Here is a 17,859-nt window from a genome sequence, read left to right as displayed (position 1 = left end):
GAATTCAGGGTTAAAATGAAAGTGTCAGCAGAGCTACCTTGATTTCTGAAGGCTCTATTTCAACTGCTAGAGGCGTTTGGCGTTTCTCAGTTTATGATCACATCACTCCCATCTTGGTTACCGTTTTTGTATTGTGTTCTCTTCCCTCTGACCTTCTTTTCCCTCTCAAAGAGGAACACTTAACATTGCATTGAGCCCACCTGGATAAACAGGCAAATCTCTTATCCATTTCTTAGTCATATTTACAAGTCCCCTTTGCCATATGATATTCACAGATGGCAGGGATTAAGAAGTGAACATCTTTTACATGGTGGGATAGGAGAAATTCATTGTTTTGCCTTCCACAGACAAAGTGAGCTCTTTGGTTCAGAGGAATTCAACATGTTTGGAAAGCAATAGAAGGCTGGGGGGTGAGTTGCTCTTTAGAAGAGCCACTAATGTTTACAGAAGGGATTGGTTATTCAGCTTTGAGTGACAGCAAAGTGAAATCCTATTCCAATAGGCTTGTTGTATATTAAGTGAAAGCTGAGACATTATGTTCTTTTCTAGAAAAATGTATTTTTATATGAAATGTTTTATCCATTAGGGTTGCTATCACTCTTAGGAGTTTCATTGTTGCGTTCCTACAACTTAAGAAGCCACCATGGTTCTCTAAATGGCACCTGCATTAGATTCAGATTGTATGTTCTGGGGGATGAGAACCATCTTTTGGAACAACTGGTTAAGTTCTGGTAATTTATCTAAATAATCTCCTTTAATCTTCTCTATTGTTGTTGGAGGTAGGCATTATTATTCTAATTTTTCTGTAGAGGAAACTAGAATTTAGAGGCCTTAAGTTACTTTCTTAAAGTATCACAGCAAGTAAATAACATGAAGCCATGTGGTATCGGATGACAAACTCAACTTTGGCTCCTTGGATGAACAGTCAATATAGTACATCTGGCATTCACCTGATACAGACTCAGTAATCAACAACAGGACTAGGATCTAGGTTGTTTTTTCCCATCCCCTCTATTAAAACTCTTCTCTAAATCACTGTGCAAGTGTGCTATAAATTCAGAATTTTATATTTAAAAGTTTTATATAATAGTAATACTTCATTCTATTTGAAATCATAAAAATTAGCCATGTAGCTTGTGGGCAGGGTCCCTTTTGTATTCTTTTCAGTTTAACATGGTATTTACTATGCTGGACATAAATATATTGAAAACTGAAGAGAATAGAAAGATTTTAATTCCAGGCTTTATGTAATTTAATTTTCAAAATTGAAACAAAACCCACACATGTGGCTATCAAATCAAATATCTGCTTTATAATGAACACCTTTCTAAAATCTTGCATCTATATATAGGTGGAAGGAAATAGATCATTTTCTATGATGGGTTCTCTATTTTTAATCCACCACAAGTTCATTGTCTTTTCTTATCTACTGTTCAATGAACTTCAGTTGAGGGGGGGAATAAATAAATCAGGAAGGTAATTGAAATACATTCATGGACTCCTTTATCTTAGGTCACTTGTCCAGGAATCAAGCAAATGAATACTTTTAAGGACTTGATAAGCATTGGTACAATCCAGTATCACAAATGCTCTCTGATTGCAGTAATTAACTTTGTGGTCATGAAAGAGAACCCTTGATCTTCCTTCATTACCCAACACAAATTCTGAAAGAATTATATGAAAGTAGCCTGTGAACAAACAGTATGTGTGAGGACGTGAAGGTACAAGCTATTTCCCTTTCAATCTATAGAAAGCCAGTCATTGTGTACCTTATCAAACTACAAACCCTGTCCTGGATTAGTAATTTTCCTCAGGAAAACAGAAGAACCATAAAAAATGACCTTTCATAGCCAAATAAATCACTTCTTAAGTGAAACCAGATGCTTTAAAAATATATACCTTGGATCAGCATTTAATAATTTTTATGATTTCTGTATTTCATGTGCTTTTCTTTTTCTGTTTTAGACAGATATCAAAAAAGGGCTCAATTTTGTTTCTTGTGATTTTTAAGGATGATGTGTACTTTATTCCTGAGTTGCTTGGTTAGTTGTCATTAGAGATGATTTCCATTCTCATTCTTTTCAACTGAATGCATCAAAACTGACACCTCCACACGCCATATTGGCTTAACAACCTTGATAATCATTCATTTGTCTTTTACAACTATGAATGAAAAACTCTGGAATGCATAGTGTGGAAGTGATCTATGAACTTAATATAGAATTACCTACATGAAACAGTGGAGTTGTAGTGAAATGGCTATTATTCATTTCTAGTGCAATGACTTGAAAGTAGGCAATGCAGTTATTAAATGACATTTTCTTCAAGTTCAAAGCTAACTGTAATGAAAGGAGGTGGAGGATAAAGCTTTTACGTTTTGTTACTTCCAGGTCCAGAACAGTATTCTGTAAAGAGTAGGTGCTCAATAAATACTTGTTATAATGAATTGCATTTCTGTGACATTTGGCCAATCTCTCTCCCAGGTGTCTTTCATTCTGAGATTATGGAGTCATACCCTAAGAAGTTCCAGGGATAATTCTTGGTTGTAGGTGTGATGGATTTTGGGGAATTACAAATACAGTTGAATTTTAGCCTCAAGGAAATTCTTCCCTAACATTATACAATGATTTTTATTAATGAACTGTTTTGTAGTTCATTGTGATGAGGCCTTGTTTTCCTAGAATTTAGGGTCCTGACTTTTTGTAAGTTGACTATTTTTCCTGGTGATGATGACTTTGGCTGGGATCTTGCCCCCCCCCTTTTTTCTTTCAATCACCCAGTTACATTGAGTTCTTTTGACTCCTAGCCCAGACGTCTGTATTTCTTCAGTTTTCAGATAGACTGTCTGAGGTTAAAGCTTGCCTACTTGTGCAATTATTTCTTACTGTGTTTGAAGTGGGGGTAGGTGGGGAGCAGCAAAGATCAGTATGAAATGCATGAGCTTCAAAGTGATCCATGCCTTAAGGCAGGCTCTGCCATTTACTAGTTATGTACAATTTTCCCCTCCTGAAGCCTTGGTGGTCTTATTTGAAAACGGGTATTATATCATTCACCTTGAAGGATTTTGATGAGAGTTAAATGAGATAACCTGGGAAAAGTACTTGGTACAGAGCCTCACACAGAGCATACTTTCCTGAGAGTGGTGTGCCATCAAATTACCCTTAATCTGTGCCCCTCCCCTGCTAATGTCCACCACCTATCACCAGACAGTTCTTTCTAACAATAAAAGTGCACCTGCCTGGATATGATTATATTACCAGCCTGAGAACTATGTCTATTTTCTACCATTTCATGGTGGATCTGTCCAGTCTCCAGGTGCTGAATCAAGGAGCCACTCCAAAAGAAGGTCTTTGCACGTTCTGAGCCCCATGTCTGACACCTACTTTACTATTGCTTTTGTAAACTCATTTTTCACTTTTTTTCTCTCATGAAATAAAAGTATTTTGAAAAATGACATTTTAATTTTGAGACAATGTTAGTGTTTATGTGTACCTTAATCATTAATTTAAAAAATAGCTGTGCTTGTTATAAACCATGCATTGTTAAAGCACCAGATATTCCTTGAAAATAAAGTAGGCAAAATTTCCTTAATATTAAAGGAGATCAATAATAAACACTATGTCCTAACATGGTAAATTCTATGAAGTAAAATAAAAAGTGGGATGGTGAGATGTAGCAGGGATGTGTTCATGTGTGCATCCAAGTAGAGGCAAGGATGATGTGTGAGTACAACCCATAGCAGTTGTGTAAAATCCATAAGCAGAGTACAACATAAGAGTGACAGCTCTGAAGGATGCTGTTGGAAGAACAGCAAGAGTTACTGGTGTTATCATAATGATTGAGGAGAAGGAGACACAAAGAGAAAGTTAAGGATGAGATTGGGCAGACTCTGTAGTCCATGATAGGAAATTTGTATTCTAAGAAAAAGCTTGAAAACAGGAGAACAGAGCCTTATTTATGCTTGTTGAGGAAAATTCATTTAATATGTCCTTCCAAGGATTATTTTCTAGGGAATGTGCCATAGTTTTACACTCAGTTTGTTTTATTTTGTGGTGATGAGACTTGAACCCAAGGCTTTGTACATGCAAAGTATGTGCTATACCACTGAGCTACATTCCAGCTCCATCCCAGCCCTTTGCTTTATTTTAAGTAAGGCCCAGTGTGTGAAATTGCATGTTAACTTACACATTTTTGTTCTTTAGAAATGCAAAAATTTCTAAGCTGGGTGTGGTGGTGCACAACTGTAATCCCAGTGGCTCCTGAGGCTCCGGCAGGAGGATTGTGAGTTCAAAGACAGCCTCAGCAACTTTGAGAGCCCCTAAGAAACTCGGTGAGACCCTGTCTCTAATAAAATATAAAAAAAGGTCTAGGGATATGGCTTAGTGGTTACACATGCCTGGATTCAATCCCTGGTACCCCCCAAATAAATAAAGAAATGCAAAAACTTCTGATTGGCAAAAAGTATAGAAAAGAGAACCCCAAAGATTACAGTTTTCATGCCTGTAAGATATTGACCAGTTTTGTCTCTTAGGGAAGACATACTAAAAGATTTTGCTAAGTGCCCCATTTATCTAATTGTCCTTTGAACTAGCTTTGCAATCTTTACGCTTCTATTGATGGGTTGAACATCTTTAATGTACTCTGTATTCTCTGTATTCATTGAGTGTCATGGTTTTAGCTTTGGAGGAATTTACTTTCTAACATGCTAAGAAAGCTCATTTTGGCTACTGAGTGAAGAATGGATTGTATGATCATTTGTTGGAGAAGATGTTAGGAGCGGAAGCTGGAAGACAGATGGGAAGAAGGATACAGTGGTTAAGGTAATGGGAATGTCAAGATGACCTGGCCAGTTGTAGTGGTGGATGGGGAGACCTGATTGGATTTTACGTTTGATTCGGAAGTAAGAGTAAGACTTGCTGATAAATGACTGGAGTGCGAGATACAGAAAGAAAGTAGGATTTTTGCTTGGGCATTGGCAAATCATGCTGGAGAAACAGCAGGATTAAAGAGGTTTTTTTTTTTTTTTTTTTTGATAGGTTAACTTTAGACATAATCTATGCCTGTTTGGCAAATTTCCTTACAGTAAAGATATCCATGTTTTTAAAATAATCAGGAAAATCTTAGGTTTTAGTGAACATTTATAATTATGTATATGCTCTTTATTTGTATCCTATAGATGTACATACATGAGCACACTAGTGATCTGAGATTTCATTGTACATACACACAATATTGGCATAATTTTCCTTGAACTAATAAAAATAATCCCATTCTCCCAAATGCATAAAGTTCAGGTCTAAGAATTAAGTTAAATTATTTCACCAACTCCAAAGACTTTTTTTTTTTTTTAACTATAAAAGTCTTTACAGGGCTGGGGTTATGGCTTAGCCATAGAGCGCTCACCTGACATGGGCAAGGCCCTGGGTTCCATCCTCAGCACCACATAATAATAGTTATTAAAAAAAAGTCTATACAATGATACAAATTCTTACTTAACTGATGAATAATTGCTTTAAAAAGAAAACACCAAATTCATTAGTCTCACTGAAACATTTCTTTTTTAGATAGAAATTACTGTCCTATTGTATGTCACCATATATATGTATTTAATGAGACAATTTTTTTTAAAAACAGCACTCAAGATATGTAGATTATTATTATGTAAAACTATTAGGAAAATTTTTGGTGACAATAGTTCTTGAGCCTCTAACTGAAAATACCTTGACTACTGGATTTAAACAGCAACCCGCTATCCAAAGTTTACACTCCTCCCTAGCAGTACTGATTCCTTTGTTTCTTGTTAATTTTATTTTCATTTTCTGTTTGTTTATGTATTGTTTATTATTTATCTTCCTCCCTAGAATAAACGCCCTGAGGGTAGGATCTTTGTCTCTTATTTACTGTATGTGAAATGTCTAGTGTAGTGCTCAGCACATACTAAGTGCTCAGAAAATTGAATAAATGAACGAGAGACTTACAGTAATTGGAGAATGCTTTCCAGTCTAAAAATGGCACAGAAAGATAATTCAACTTAGCTGCATGTGACTTATAATTACTATTTATACAGCAGATTCATCCTATCTTTTGGTTAGGCTAATGTTAAAATTATATTTAGCATCCTAAATGTATAATGGTCAGAATCTTAGGTATCCTCAAAGTATGCTTGGTGATTTGGGGAGATGTTTATCAGACATGTAATATAATCATGGGTGAGTAACATAAGAGATGTTTTCCCATATCTTCAATTGTAAGTTGTGATTAGTATCACCTGCTTTGTAGAATTGCGGGGACTAAATGAACCATTATACAACAAACCATAGATCAATGTTCTTCTGGTAGATATCATTCAATAAAAGCTTTAACCTATCTTATTTATATGAATCAATTATCATAGTAAGGGATTCAAATAATAGCTACTTGAATTCTTGAAAATTAAACACTTGGAAATTTGTCAATGGGTATAAAAACAAAAGCTGAAACTATGAAGTGAATCACTATTTAAAATATACACATGACTTTAGTTGACCAAGAAAAATGATGGAAGTTTTTATATATAAGATCAACTTGCATATTAATGATTTTTTTGAATTACTATTTTACTCCCCTACTTCCAGCTGATCAATTCTTGAAAATAAAAGATTTTAGGAAGAATTTGCCTATTATTTTTGACTATTTCTTTCCTAAAATTTATTTGAGAACTCTCATATAGAAGAAAAAAAATGTAAAATGTTTAAAATTTTAGGGACAAGAAACAGTTTTAAGTACCCAACAATATGGGAATACCATAGAAGAGAATCATATCTGGCAAAAACTTATTCTTTTGGGAATTCTCATCTTCATAACAAAAAACCTTAGAATTCAAGGGAAACAATTTCCCCCTTGAGGAATGAAGAAAACTGTACTCAAATATATAATAATATGCAGATTGAGTAGATTTATTTCACAATGTAGTTCCTTTCCTGTTGTTTCCCTTATCTCCAACCTTCTCGAGCCCATAAATGATGGCAGTTTACCCAGATACTCTAGTTGAAATTTAGGGGATCATTCTTGCTCTTTCCTTCCTTGCTATACACAGTCAGTAAGGTGGACTTAATTATCTACATTTTGAATCTAACTACTTGATCTTTCATGGCAATGGTGCATCCAGACTGGGAAAGCATCATCTCTTACCTTAAGGCCACTGGTCTTCCCACTTCATCTCTTATAAATTCATTCTTCATTCAACCTTTAATATAAATAAGATCATATCCATTCTCTGTTGGAAATACTTCATTTGCCACTCATTGTTCTTACAATCAAATTGAAACAACTCAGCCTGGCATTAATGATGAACTTCACCTTTTTCCAAGTTCATCTTGCCCCACTTCTTTCCAGGTCCTTGAGCTTTCATTTCTTTCCTGACTTGAGGCCTGATTTCTTGGAAACTTTATACTCTTTTGTTGTTGTTGTTGTTGTTATAATCAGTTATACATGACAGCAGAATGCTCTTCAATTCATTGTACACAAATGGAGCACAAATTTTCACTTCTCTAGTTATATACAGAGTAGGGTTACACTATTAGAGGAATCATACATGTACCTGGGGTAATGCTGTCCATCTCTACCATTTTTCCTACCCCTATTCCCTTCCCTCCCCTCCCCTTTGCCCAAAGTTCCTCCACTTATCCCATGCCCCCACCTCCCATTATGGATTAGCATCTGCTTATCAGAGAAAATATTCGGCCTTTGGTTTTTTTGGATTGACTTATTTCCAGTAGCATGATAGTATCTAACTCCATCCATTTACCTGCAAATGTCATAATTTTATTCTGTTTTAATGCTGAATAATATTCAATTGTATATATATATATATGTATATATATACATATACATATATATATACATATATATGTATATATATGTATATATATATGTATATGTATATGTATGTGTGTATGTATGTATATGTATGTATATATATGTATGTATGTGTATATATATGTATGTGTATATGTGTGTATATATATATGTATGTATATATGTATGTATGTGTATATGTGTATATATCAGTTTCTTTATCCACTCATCTATTGAAGGTCATCTAGGTTGGTTCCACAGTTTGGCTACTTTGAATTGTGCTGCTATAAATACTGATGTGGTTGTGTCACTATAGTATGCTGTTTTTAAGTCCTTTGGGTATAGTCTGAGGAGAGGGATAGCTGGGTCAAATAGTGGTTCCATTCCAAGTTTTCTAAGGAATCTTCATACTCCTCTCCAGAGTGGTTGCACCAGTTTGCAGTCCTACCAGTAATGTATGAGTGTGCCTTTTTCCCCACATGCTCACCAACACTTATTGTTGTTTATATTCATAGTAACTGGCATTCTCACTGGCGTGAGATGAAATCTTAGAGTAGTTTTGATTTGCATTTCTCTAATTACTAGAAATGGTGAACATTTTTTCATATATTTGTTGATTGATATCTTCTGAGAAGTGTCTGTTCAGGAACTTTCTACTCATTTCACTTAAAGCCCTTCTTGGAAGGGATGATACTTATGACCATCTACCTAAAACAGGTCACTTGCCTGTCAAACTTGGAAACTCATTCATTCCACTTCCATATTTTACTTTCATTTTATTTATTTTAATGGCAAAGTCTCTCTGGTTCACCATTTTATCCCCAGTGTTTAGAACAGGGAAGATATTTACTGAATAATTGTAAATGCATCATCTGTCCCTCAACAAAGTATAATCTATGATGGTATTTTAAAAAATATAAGCAAAGACAGAAAAGTTCATACTAATAACTAATTGACTAATGAGGATCTTTCTTAGGAAAAGCTCAATAAGATTCAGATTCAAAATTTCCTTATTTCTTTGTAATGCCTAGTCCCTCAAGAGACCTTCATGTAGATGAAGTCTCACTGCTCTGATTCCTCACCAGAATCGGTTTTTCTTTTCTCTATTTTTTTTTTAATTTCAAAAGTTATAACCTCCAGCTGTTCACCACCTCTTCATGGCTTGTATTTTTATTTTCTTCACATTCTATTCGTATAATTCTATATGTCAGAAAATTTTTCTCTAAGCATAAAATATCAATATTCTTTTGCTATTTCAGAAATATTATGGTACCAAACTATCAAAGGTAAAGTTACATGGCAAACAACTATCTTCTTGAGGGGGGAAAAAAGGAAATAACTTACTCTTTGTTTCATTATAAATTTATCCTTAGGCTCTTACTATTTCTGATTATTTTTTTCTTTGTTTCATTATAAATTTATCCTCAGGCTCTTACTATTTCTGATTATTTTTTTTCTACTCCTTTTTTTTTTGGGGGGGTACCAGGGTTTGAACTCGGGGGCACTCTACCACTGAACCACCTCCCCAGCTCTATTTCATATCTTATTGAGAGACAGGGTCTCGCCACGTTGCTTAGCTCCTCACCATTGCTGAAGCTGGCTTTGAACTTGAAACCCTCCTGCCTCAGCCTACAGAGCCGCTGGGATTACAGGCATGCACAACCGCGCCCAGCCTTTTCTGCTACATTATATTAAATGTTGCCTATCATGTGGTTAAATAAATTATCTGAGGTGGGTGTAATTTTGGAATAAATAAGTTATTCACTTATTGTCCCCTCCCCTCTTTTTAACTTCAGAATGTTAATAATTCTTGGTAACTTTCTCTGTGGTGCAGCTAAAACCTACCGTCAGGATGAGGATAATAGAGATGACTCAATTACTTAGGACTTCATGGTTTGGGGTATATTTGTAAATAAAATTAGTTGATCAAGACTAGATCTTGGGATACTAGAGCCTTGAGAAGACTGACTGAAAACTTATTTCTTAACCCTTTGGGAACATTTAAAACATAGAGTGCTCATTTCAAATCTAAAAAAAGTTGTAACATATACGTGTGTAGGTATATATACACACGCATATAAAGTAAAGAGTATGCTGTAGTTATTGTAATATTCTATAAACCAAAATAGGTCAAATTCATTAACTATGTCATTCTAAACTTCTATATCATTAATTGAATTTTTTGTTGGCTTTTTCCTATTAGTTACTGAAAGAAAGATTAAAAATACCTCATGATTATGGATTGTAAATTATATCTTTAGTTCTACAAACTTTTGCTGTTTATAATTGAAATTTATTGTTAGATATTTATGAATTTATAATTTTATAGTTTTCTATGGACTTGTTTTGTTTTTAAAATATATTTTTATATCTTGTAGTTTTACTTGAGATCTCCTATGTCTTATGTTAATAGAGCTATATAATGTCTTTTAGTTAATATTTACATGTAAGATCTATTTTCCTCCTTTCCTTTCAAACTATATTTCCATTTACTTAAAATATTTCTTAATATAGCTGTGTTTTGTATTTTTTATTTTTATCCAGTCTGACAAAGTATACTTAAATATAATTTTGTAGTTTGCATGGAATTTTTTTTCCAACCTTTGTGAGGTATAATTGACAAATACTGTAAAATTTCAATATGTAAAACATGTTTAGATGCATGCATATATTGTGAAATGAAAATTCTCTATTTTAGTTGAATACATTTACCTTAAATATTGATTTATCTCATGCAAATATATCATCTTGCTATTAATAGTGTTGATCTCATTGCTTACCCTTTATTTCTTTTTTGCGGGCTTCCTTTTTATGAAGTCACATTATTATATTTTGTTATATTTAAAATTCCTTCACAATTTTAATTTTACATTCTTCTATTACTGTTGGTGATTATGATTTACTATGTCGTAAACATGCAAAACACTTATAACCATTTAATTACATTACTCCCCTTCAACCTTTTGTGTTTATCTCCCATAATATTTCACTTAAATTTATCCTAAATGCCAGACATTACATATTTATTTTAATAGTGAATCTGCATTTGAGTTTAGCCAAAAATGCATCCTTTCTTTCACTGTTTACTGAAGTTAGTGTTCCTTTATGATTATTTTCCTTAAGTACTTTTAGTGTCTTTACTAGTGTAGGTTTACCTGCAAAAAATTCTCATCTTTTGAATTTCTGGTATCTATTTTGCCTTCATTTTCCTGAAATATATTTTTCCTGGCTACATAATTCTAGGTTAATAGTATTTATCTTACATGTGCAGTTCATTGCCTTGCTTCAACATTTTTCTATTGTAGTCAACTGGCTTGGCTTTTCTTCTTACTGAAGATAATGTGTACCCTTGCCTCATTCCAGGTAATTTGCTTCCCTCACAGTGCTGGGGCTTAAATCCAGGGCTTTGCACATGCCAGGCAAACACTCTTCCACTGAGCTAGCCTCCAGTACTCTTTAAATGCTCTTTTTGCTTTGGTTTCTAATAGTGTTAGTATGATGTCATTAAATATGATTTTATTCATATTTATCATGCTTAGTGTATGTAGGTTTTGAATCTTAAATATGTAAAACTAAGCATTTTTCATCAATTTTAGAAAAATTCCTGGTGCCCATACATGCAGTACTGGTGATAGAACCCAAGTGGTGCTCTACCACTGAGTTACATCCCCAGCCCTTTTTATTTTTTATTTGAAGACAGGGTTTTGTCAGATGGCTGAGTCTGCCCTTCAATTGCAATTGTCCTACCTCAGCCTTCTGAGTAGCTAGCTGGGTTATAGGTGTGCGTCTGGCAGAGGCCAATATTTTTCTAAAAATGATTGTACTGTTCTTTCTCCCTTCTTTCTAGCATTCTGGTTATACACATTTAGACCTTTTCTCTGGATCCGATATTTCACTGATAATTTTTGCTATACTTTCTACCTTTCTCTTTTTATATAGGCCTCAATCTGGGCATTTTTTATTAATGTTTTCAGTTCATTCAACTTTCTACTCCAATGTTTCCCATATAGTATTGAACTTTTCTACTGAATACAATTTTGATTTTTTTTTTCTGTTGCAGAATTTCAATTTGGTACTTTTATGGATTTCTGTTTTCTACAAAATTTTCATCCTTTCCTCTATGTATATAAATATATTAATCATGGCTCTTTTTAAATTCTTGTGTAATCATTTTAGTATATGAAACCCTTTGTTGCCTGTTTGGACTTTCAGTGTTCTGTTTTGTGGTGAGTTTGTTTTGTTTTTAGCAAGCCTTGTATGTTTGGAAGGAAGGCGAACAGTACAGACATCACGTTCAGTATTGGATTTTCTTTCACTAGTCTGACAGTGGCAGTGAGTTATCTTGATCTCTTAGATGAATGCTGTTTGTCGTTCTTAAGGCTGAACTATCTTACTTGTCCTTATCCTTGAGTGAGGCTTCACAGCCTCTTGACTCAAAGCTGTTGTTACTTACTTAGCACTGCCATTTGGAGGGACTCAGACACTTTTTATTTTTATTTTTTTAACCCTAGTACTACACAGCTCTGGAAAGTCTTTTTAGCCGCCATTGCTTTGTGTTGAGTTTTCTTCAGTTCTGCCCTCTGTACCACTCAAGAAAAAATTGAATTCATATTTTGAGACTCCTCGCCCTGGGCTTCCTTCTTCCTTGGATTTTTGCCCTTAAACTTCCACTTTTTCTGGCACCTCTGAACTCTTCAAGGAAACAAGAGCCCTTCTTGATGCTTCAGTTTTGCTCCCCAAGCCAAAGCAAACTGGAGAGTTCTACAGAGAAAACACAAAGTACTTCTCTTCCTTAGGGGACTGCAGCCTTTCACTTTGCTCAACTTTAGTAGTTCTCCAGAGATTGCAAAATTGTTTTTTTTTTTTAATATTTCACTCAAGATTTTTAATTAGTTATCTTCACACTATAAACAATCTCTCATGCCTATTATTGAAACTGATGGTTTTTATTTTTAAGCTACATGTATTCAACATTCATTTTTGCCAGGCATGGTGCTTAGGGATTTAATCGTCTTATTTTATTTAATCCCTACGGTAGTGTTTGAGGTAGTTATTTTCACTTTTTAGATAAGGAAACTGAGACTTAGAAAGGATAATAAGCAACTAGTGTGAGCAAGATTAGTTCATCTAGATCTGTCTGATGCTGAGGCGGCAAGATGTGTTTTAAAAGCTGGTGTCTTATCTTGAGCAAAGAAGAGAGAGGCTTGTTTCAGTCACCCATGAAGAGCACCAGGGATTGCTTGACTATTTCTTCAACTGATGCCTTATCTCCCCAGACTTGTTTTACTTCTTGTTAGACTCTGATCTGTATAAGCTCTACTGGTGATATGAAAGAGCAGTAAGAAAAACAACAAAAAACTTGTTTATTATTTTTCTTAGAGCCTTATTTAAAGAACACTTTTGAGGAAACAATGTACGTCATACCAACTGTCTTTGTTACTTTAATTGCTACTTAAAGAGATTTTCAGATAATTTGTCTTAAACCATATTCTATTTTGGTTTATGTAATTCATTAACTGAGGGTAGCAGACATGCTGTAAGTAAAAGTAAATGGAGATATTTTTAAAAAAGAGAAATTGAACTTAACAGCAGCTTTGAATAGAGAGAGAAAAGTAAGTACCAAAGACTGAATAAATGCATGGGGAATAATAAGCGATGTCATCCATAGGATGCTTACGTGTTGCCTGGTACTGTAACAAATTCATATAATTAGTCCTCATACCATGTTTCTGATGAGGTTGCATTGTTATCACTGTTTTGTAGATGAGGAAACTGAGGCATGGAGAGGTCTAATAAATTTCCTAAAGCTAAAAAGTGGCAGAGGTAGGAATCTAAACCTTGGCTCTCTGGTTGTACGTCCCATAGAAAGAATTAATACTTAGTGAAATCTTGATTAACCTGAAATGGGATGCTATTATTTATCCTCAAAATCAAGCACACTTAGCATATGCTCTATTTTAATGCTAGTTAACAATTTTGCTTAAAAAAGTCCTGTTTTATGATATATCCCTGAGATACTACTAAGAGAAAGAGGGATAAGTGAAGGCAAATTTTCTAAGAATCTGAAGTAAAATTTTGAGGAGGGCTAAGGGAAATTATGGATATAAAAGAATATTACCTATATAAGAATGTAAGTTTAAAGAATCCTTTTTGTTTTTTAATTGTTTTTAGATATACATGACAGTAGGGTGTATTTTGACATATTATACATACATGGAGTGCAACCCATTCCAATTTGGATCCCATTTTTGTGATTGTACATGATGTGAAGTTTCACTGGTCATGTATTCACACATGAGCATAGGAAAGTTATGTCCAATTCATTCTGCTGTCTTTCCCATCCCCTGTCCCTTCCTTCATTCCCCTTTGTCTAATCTAATGAACTTCTATATTTCCCCTCCCTACCCTCCCTTGTTATGGGTTAGCATCCACATATCAGGATATCTGGCCTTTGGTTTTCTGTACTCACTATTTCACTTAGCATGATCTTCTCCAGTTCCATCCATTTACCAGCAAATGCTATACTGTCATTCTTCTTTATAGCTGCATAATATTCCATTGTGTATACATACCACATTTTATTTATCCATTCATCCACTGAAGGACACCTCAGTTGGTTTCATAGCTTGTAAATTGAACTGCTATAAACATTGATGTGGCTGCATCATCGTAGTATGCTGATTTTAAGCCTTTGGGTATATATCAAGGAGTGGGATAACTGGGTCAAATGGTGGTTCCAGTCCAAGTTTTCTGAAGAATTGTCATGGTGCTTTACAGAGTAATTGCACCAATTTACAGTCCCATCAGAAATGTATGAGTGTACCCTTTGCCCTACAACCTCACCAATATTTATTGTTAGCTGTATTCTTGATAATTGCCATTCTGACTGGAGTAAGATGAAATCTTGATATAGTTTTAATTTGTATTTCTCTAATTGCTAGAGATGTTGAACATTTTTTATATATTTTTTTTGGCCATTCGTATTTCTTCTATGAAGTGCCTGTTCAGTTCCTTTGCCCATTTATTGACTAGGTTATTTGCTTTGGGGGTTAAGTTTTTTGAGTTCTTTCTATATCCTGGAGACAAATGCTGTATCTGAGGTGCATTTGGTAAAGATTTTTTCACATTCTGTAGGCTCTCATCACATTCTTTGTTGTTTTCTTTGCTGTGAAGTTTTTAGTTTGATGCCATCCCATTTATTGATTTTTAATTTTATTTCTTGTGCTTTAGGAGTCTTATTGAGGAAGTCCATTGCTGAGCTGACATGATGGAGACTTGGGCCTACTTTTTCTTCTAGTAGGTGCAGGGTCTCTCGTTTAATGCCTAGGTCTGTCCTTGATACACTTTGAATTGGGTTTTGTGCACAGTGAAAGATAGGGGTTTAATTTAATTTTGCTGCATATGGATTTCTAGTTTTTCCAGCACCATTTGTTAAAGAGGCTATCTTTTCTCCAATGTTTGTTTTTAGGGTGCTTTTGTCTAGTAAGATATAACTGTATTTTTGTGGTTATGTCTCTGTGTCTTCTATTCTGTTTCATTGGTTTTATTCAAGGGATCTGAAAACTGTTAACAAACCAGAATAATTCCTGTAATCTCAGCAGGTTGGGAGGCTGAGGCAAGAGGATAGTGAGTTCAAAGCCAGCCTCAGTAAAAGTGAGGCACTAAGCAACTCGGTGAGACCCTGTCTCTAAATAAAATATGAAATAGGGTTGAGGAGGTGGTTGAGTGCCCTTGAGTTCAATCCCTGATACCATACAAAACAAAACAAAATACCAACAGAACAATTGCTATCTAATCCTTTACAAATTCATGAACTCATTTATTCTGTTGATGTTTATTATATGCTGTGCATTGAAAGAAAGCTGTCATTTAATATGTAATATTTGAGTCAGGTAATAAACTAGGTCATTTTATATACTTTATTATATTCCAATAGCCTTCTATGCAATTTCTTATTCCTGTATTCAGTTGAGTAAACTGTGGTTAGTAGCCATTAATAATTTGTGCATTGTCAGAAAATAATGGCTGTGCAAGTATTTGAGATGGTCTTTCTGCCTGGGACAGAATGACTCCAAGAGCAAGGTTCTAATGCTGTCAGGTGCTTTCACAGGCACAGGGAAGGTACGGGGAAGGAATGTCAGTCCCAGGAGTAAGGCAGTTGGGGACCACAGACAGCTTTACAATCTGGTAGCAGAGATAAGAAAGAGTATAAATTTAATACTATAAAGAATGAAGCATGTATCATAATTGAGATGCAATGTTAAGATCTTCAAAGGAGGGAGAGATTACTTCCAGCTGTGATAATTAAAGCTCTAGAGGAAAGAAAAGACCTGAAGGATACTGTATAAACTGTAAACCATGATCGTGTTATCATACAATAGCCACTGCAGAGCTTCTGTGCTCAAAGTGGGGAAGGATGTTCTCTGCTCTAAGCTACCAAGCGTTCATCTGAGCCTTTTCTAAAGGCACCTGTCACTTTCTATCTCATTATGATTGAATGTGCACATGCTTTCCCAATGACCTCCTTCAAGGTACAAACTCCCTCCTCAGTGATTCCTATAGTGTCTGGCACAGTGCTATGACATGAAATAGCAGGTGTGTTTCCAGATCCCTTTTCCCTTAATATCAGTGATGTCATGCTCTTCTGGCATCTTTATCTCTCTGGATTTTTATCAGGCTCCTTAGGTGAGAAGGTGGTGCTCTCAGTATTTAGTCGGCTGGCATCTGCTTCTCACATAGCACCAGTTGCAGAACACCCTGCAGCCTCCTACTGTCAGCCATGACCTCCTGCCTACTCAAATGAACATGTAGGTGTGAACTCCAGATCACTTTGTACAACCGCCTGGTATTCAGTTTCAGTTATGTGTCCCATAGCCAATTTGATGTCACCATGTCTCAAACCAATCTCATTCTTCTCCCTCAGATATCCAACTCCTCCATGTGTCCATCTATGTTAATCACAGGGCCACCCAGGAACCGGAATCGCTTGGCTCCTTGTCTTCTCTCCTTGCCTGTGTACATCTACTCACAAAGTTCTGTTACCTTTCAGGAAATGCTTCTCTTACATCTTTTTGCTCCAATAAATCTGTATGACCACTATCAGATTTGAAACCCCATCATGTCTTATTTGATTATTTCAAAATCGCCATTACTTCAGGCTTATTCTCTTGTGATCCATTTTTTTTTTAAAACTACTTCCTCAAATGATTTTTTTTAAGTGCAAACCTGAATATGCTATCACTTTAACATTTAGATTTTTAGTGCCTATAGGATGAGAATTGAACTTTTCAGTGTTGCAAATAGGAACAGCATCTTCTCTATCTCTTGCTTTGCCTCTGTTTCAGATCAATGTCTTGTCTGTTCTGAACTGTTCTTCCTTGCTCCTTGGCACATCAGTGGCTTATCCTACCTGAGATATTGACTTTCTTTTTGTTTGACTCAGGCTTCAATAGTAAGCTTAAGATTTTTCCTCTTCCAGGATAATATGACATATCTTCTACTTGGGATTAGGTATTCCTTCTATTTTCTGGGAGAGCACTCTAGGGTAATTTCTATCATGGTTCTTATCACACTGGACTCTTTTTTTTCCCTTTAAAATCACCCTCTTTTGCACTCACCTTTTTGTATTTTGAAAGAAGAAACCTTGTTTTCTCTATCTAGATCACAATGGCCTGCTTATTATCTGGTACATTGGGAGAGCTCAGTAAACTGTTGCTGAATAAGTGTATAAAGAATTATTGACAAGTTAAATAAAATATTTTGAGAACAAAGAATTTATCCTTTTTAATGTGAAACTTAAGTTTACTTCAGTTTTGGAGAAAGCAATGTGAATTTCATCTTCATGGTCATATGCTTTTTATTTCCTAATCCTCAGTACTCTTCCACCAGAATTCTCCCAAAATGGCAAATAATAGAAGTGTAGGCCAAAGCATAGTACAAAACAAGAATAATAAGCACAATTTTCCTTAAGTATGCATTAACCTGAATCTAATCTAATAGTTACTGCCTTGTTTGCAATATATT

The 17,859-nt window shown here is 35.0% G+C and overlaps 1 protein-coding gene across 4 annotated transcripts in view; it reads right to left on the bottom strand.

The window, feature by feature from the left end:
• Window positions 1-17,859, bottom strand: part of Grm3 (glutamate metabotropic receptor 3) — a 212,863-nt gene that overhangs the window by 156,016 nt on the left and 38,988 nt on the right. For 2 of the 4 annotated variants that reach the window (XM_048799556.1, XM_048799557.1), the window contains exon 2: window positions 7,171-7,225. The exons of the other annotated variants lie outside the window; for them this stretch is intronic. The gene's annotated coding sequence lies outside the window, so the exon portion shown is untranslated. The remainder of the gene's footprint in view (window positions 1-7,170; window positions 7,226-17,859) is intronic. 4 annotated transcript variants of the gene reach the window in all.

The sequence above is a fragment of the Marmota marmota genome, unplaced genomic scaffold, assembly GCF_001458135.2.
Source record: "Marmota marmota marmota unplaced genomic scaffold, marMar, whole genome shotgun sequence".
NCBI lineage: Eukaryota > Metazoa > Chordata > Mammalia > Rodentia > Sciuridae > Marmota > Marmota marmota.
Note: the sequence above shows the minus strand (reverse complement) of the source record. Positions and strands in the feature narration are given on the sequence as shown.